This window comes from Eriocheir sinensis, chromosome 60, assembly GCF_024679095.1.
Source record: "Eriocheir sinensis breed Jianghai 21 chromosome 60, ASM2467909v1, whole genome shotgun sequence".
NCBI classification, from domain to species: Eukaryota; Metazoa; Arthropoda; class Malacostraca; order Decapoda; family Varunidae; genus Eriocheir; species Eriocheir sinensis.
This window is the reverse complement of record NC_066568.1, coordinates 3,320,950-3,325,948: the sequence shown is the minus strand read 5'-3', so window position 1 is coordinate 3,325,948 and position 4,999 is coordinate 3,320,950. Positions and strand designations below refer to the sequence as shown.

The window sequence follows — 4,999 nt, the reverse complement described above, 5'->3', positions numbered from 1 at the left end:
TGCCTGTTATAATGTAGTAATAAATAAAAAGAAAGGAAATCAGTAATAGAAAATAATAAAATAATAAATATCCGAGTGTTCATATTGCGCCTAATGTCCATAAAAGGTAAATAAGTGGGTGTCTGTATAAATGTCTACGTTGTGTTTGCCTCTTATAATGCACTAATAGATTAAAATAAAGGAAATCAGTAATAGAAAACAATAAAATGATAAATATCCGAGTGTTGATATTGCACATAATGTCCATAAAAGGTAAAATATTGGATAGTACTTTATTTATGGTTATTTTTTTTGCAGTAGTACTATCATCATTATCGTTGGACCCTTCTACTTACTTTCAAATATGATGTTCTTCCTTATTTTACTTAAAACTTCCAGAGAAATTATAAAAAAAAAAAAAAATGTAAAATATGAACGTACGTAGAATGGCGCCAAATTTAAACACAGCAGGAACCTTAAAATGCATTCCTTAACCTTCCCTCGACCTTTCTATTGCCTTTCACTAATTCTTTTCACTCTCCCTTCTGTTGCCCTGTAGTTTTTCATTCTAGTTCTTCCCATTCTTTCTTCAGCTGCCTTCCTCTCTTATTTCTGTTCATTTTATTACTTCTTTTTCTTCCTTTCATCACCTTCCAATCTTTCCATTCAATCTATTCCTTTCCATTCTCCCTTCCGTTGTCTTCCAGTACTATTTTCATTCATTCTATTCCTTGTGTTGTTTTCCAGTCTTTTCATTCATTCTATTCCTTCCCATTCTTCCTTCTGTTATCTTCCAGTATTTCCATTCATTTTATTACTTTCTATCCTTCCTCTTTATTCCATTTTTACTTCCCGCCTTCTGTTCCCTTACATCATTCTCATCCATGTCATTATCCTCTTCTTCCTTCTCTCCTATCTCCCTTTCTCACTCTCTCCCTTCCTCCTAACCCTCCCTTCAATGTCCTCTTTGCATTGTTCTAAATCTATTCTCCCTTCCCTTCCCTTCCCTTCAGTCGCTCTTTCCTCTCCCCCATCCTTGACAATTTCTCCCTTTCCCTTCTTTTCCCTCCTCTTCTTCCTTCCTCCCTTTCTCACTCTCTCCCTTCTTCCTAACCCTCCCTTCAATGTCATCTTTGCATTGTTCTAAATCTATTCTCCCTTCCCTTCCCTTCCCTTCAGTCGCTCTTTCCTCTCCCCCATCCATGACAATTTCTCCCTTTCCCTTCTTTTCCCTCCTCTTCTTCCTTCCTCCCTTTCCCTATACTTTCATTTTATTTTACTTCTTCTTCTGCAATTTAATTCATCTCATTCTCTCGTTCTCATTCTTCCTTCCCTTCCCTTCAGTCGCTCTTTCCTCTCCCCCATCCTTGACAATCTCTCCCTTTCCCTTCTCTTATTCTCCCATCCTTGACAATCTCTCCCTTTCCCTTCTCTTATTCTCCTCTTCTTCCTTCCTCCCTTTCCCAATTTTCATTTTATTTTACTTCTTCTACAACTTCATCTCATTCTCTCGTTCTAATTATCCTTTCCCTTCCCTTCAGTCGCTCTTTCCTCTCCCCCATCCTTGACAATCTCTCCCTTTCCCTTCTCTTATTCTCCTCTTCTTCCTTCCTCCCTTTCCCAATTTTCATTTTATTTTACTTCTTCTACAACTTCATCTCATTCTCTCATTCCTGTCAACTTCACTACACCCACATCCATTGTTTTCCTTTCCTATTTAACCCGGTAGCAGCAGGGATCATGTTTCTTAATGGTCCCTCTAAGCGAGAAAAATGAGAAAAAATCACCCCTCACACAAACCATTTCATAATACATATCAAAGCATTTGTGATCAGATTATGTATCATCTATTTTTGGGGGTTTATACCATGGCACAAATCTGGCCCGTCGCTGCTACCGGGTTAATCATATTCTCTCTTTCTGTACTTTGTTTTACTTCATGAACCATTTATTGATCATCTCTGTTGTCTAGCACCTAATATCACTTATCATCACCTCTTATCTATTATCACGTATTCATGTTAGGTTTAGTCTTCAGCCAACCCAGGCACTGTAGGCACGGAGAGACATGTGCTGCAGATAACGCCAATGCAAACAAGGTCCAGAATGCTACCTTTATTATTATCATTATTATTATGTACAAACAAATTAATTAACGTCATGCAAGTACGGATGTAAAGCACTCTATTAAAGTTTTTTGGTATGGTTTTGTTTATGTTGTTGCTGTTGTTGGCGGCGGCGGCGGCGGTACGTAATATTCTCACAAATTCGCTAAAACTAGACAAGTCGGGGAGAATTTTTGGCAATGATTGTAAACTTTTGGAATCAGAATTTTGGTAATGATTGTAAACTTTTGGAATCAGGATTTTGGTAACGATTGTGAACTTTTGGAATCAGGATTTTGGCAACGATTGTAAATTTTTGGAATCAGGATTTGGTAACGATTGTGAACTTTTGGAATCAGGATTTGGTAATGATTGTAAACTTTTGGAATCAGGATTTGGTAACGATTGTGAACTTTTGGAATTCGGATATTGGCAAGACTATAATTTTGTAGTCCAGAATTTGGCAACAATTCTGAACTTTTGGAATGCGGATTTTGGCAAGACTATAATTTTGTAATCCAGAATTTGACAACAATGTGAACTTTTGGAATTCGGATTTTGGCAACAACTGTGTACTCTCGGAATTCAGACTTTGGCAACAATTGTGAACTTTTGGAATTTGAATTTTGGCAAGACTGTGTAATTTTGTAATCCAGAATCGGGTAGCAAATGTAAACTTTAGGAATTTGGATTTTGGCAACAATTGTGTACTCTCGGAATTTAGATTTTGGCAACAATTGTGTACATTAAGGATTTAGATTTTGGCAACAATTGTGTAATTTTGTAATCCAGAATCGGGTAGCAAATGTAAACTTTAGGAATTTGGATTTTGGCAACAATTGTGTACTCTCGGAATTTAGATTTTGGCAACAATTGTGTACATTAAGGATTTAGATTTTGGCAACAATTGTGTACTCTCAGAATTTAGATTTTGGCAACAATTGTGTACTCTCAGAATTTAGATTTTGGCAACAATTGTGTACTCTCAGAATTTAGATTTTGGCAACAATTGTGTACTCTCAGAATTTGGATTTTGGCAAGACTATAATTTTGTAATCCAGAATTTGGAAACAATTGTAAACTTTTTGAATTTAGATTTTGGCAACAACTGTGAACTTTTGGAATTGGATTTTGGCAACAACTGTAGTTTCGTAATCTGGATTTGGCAACAATTGTGAACCGAAATCAAGACGACTTTTCGCAACAACACCCAATCGGCGCTAAAACCAAATGAAGCTTCGAGACGGCAGCGGGACAGACGACCTCACGCTAGGCCTTCAACTGTCCACCCAGCAACGCTCCTATGTACACAGTGACGGGGGTAGGGCGGGGGGTAAGGGTGTGTCAGTGGCTGTACATGGTATATATATATATATTATGTATATGTGTGTGGCTATATATAACAACTCAGTGCTCACGATGCCGCCCTCCACTGGCCGGCCCATGCTCGTAACAACACGTGTAGAAAACGTTAGCGGAGCGACGTTTACATTGTCGTGTGATGTCGTTGGGGTGCGTTTGCCAGTTCGTACACACTAACAAGACAATAGTTGGTGTATTGGTAAATAGTGCTTTGAAAACTTTAAGCTGGGATATGAAAATGCTTTGAAAAATAAGCTGATTTAGAAAAATGCTAAGAAAATATAAGTTGATTAAGAAAAACATTAAAAAACGAAAAATTTAACTAAACTAAGTAATTGAAAAAGAAATATGCTTTGAAAAACTAAGCTGGCAGAAAAATTGTCGACTGCCGAGCCTCATAAGAAGATGGGAATATAGGAAAATGTGACCTTTACTAACAAGACAATAGTTGGAAGCATATCAACTGTCGAGCCTCATAAGAAGATGGGAATATAGGAAAATGTGACCTTTACTAACAAGACAATAGTTGGAAGCATATCAACTGTCGAGCCTCATAAGAAGATGGGAATATAGGAAAACGTGACCTTTGACGAATGCGATTTTTTTTTTTTTTTTTTACAGCGAAGGAGACGGCTCAAGGGCAACAAAGAGAGCAGAGGAAAGTAAAAAAAAGCCACTTATAAAAAAAAGACCCGCTAAAAAAATAATAAATAAATAAATAAAAAGCCTGATTAATTAAAGAATGGAATATAGGAAAATGTGACCTTTACTAACAAGACAATAGTTGGAAGCATATCAACTGTCGAGCCTCATAAGAAGATGGGAATATAGGAAAATGTGACCTTTACTAACAAGACAATAGTTGGAAGTATATCAAGTCAAGCCATAAGAAAAATAGGAAATGTGACCTTTACTAACAAATAAATAAATAAAAAGCCCGATCAATTAAAGAATTATATGAGAATCTTTAGCTTTACTAACAAGACAATAGTTGGAAGAATATCATGTGAGCCTCATAAGAAATGGAATTCAAATGCGGTAAGAACAACATCACAGTGAATCAAGTCAAGGAAAAATAAATAAACAAATAAATAAATAAAAAGCCTGATTAATTAAAGAATGATATGAGAATCTTTAGCTTTACAGAGAGATAATATTGCCGGAAGAAATCATGTGTGCCAGAAATGTTCAAATGCGGTAAAAACAACATCACAGTGAATCAAGTCAAGGAAAAATAAATAAACAATGTATAAATAAATAAGACTGAGGTGACATTGAAACACTTTATCACTCAAAAACCTATACCATCTTTTAATAGACAAATTTTTTACCAGCCTAGTTTTTCAAAGCATATTACTTTTTCAATTATTTAGTTTAGTTTAATTTTTACTTTAATGTTTTTTCTATATCTTTTTTTTTAGCATTTTTCTAAATCAGCTTATTTTTCAAAGCATTTTCATACCCCAGCTGTATTTTTCGACCTCAGCTTAAAGTTTTCAAAGCACTATTTACCGACATACCAAATAAGCCTTTCTCAAAACAACAGAGCGTTT

At 35.8% G+C, this 4,999-nt stretch overlaps 1 long non-coding RNA gene across 1 annotated transcript; it reads right to left on the bottom strand.

The window, feature by feature from the left end:
• Window positions 1–2,081: 2,081 nt before the first annotated feature.
• LOC126985737 (uncharacterized) lies at window positions 2,082–4,325 on the bottom strand. Its single transcript, XR_007738998.1, has 2 exons — window positions 4,211–4,325; window positions 2,082–4,030 (listed from the first exon to the last, which is right to left on the bottom strand). It is a non-coding gene; the product is annotated as an uncharacterized LOC126985737 (long non-coding RNA).
• Window positions 4,326–4,999: the final 674 nt, after the last annotated feature.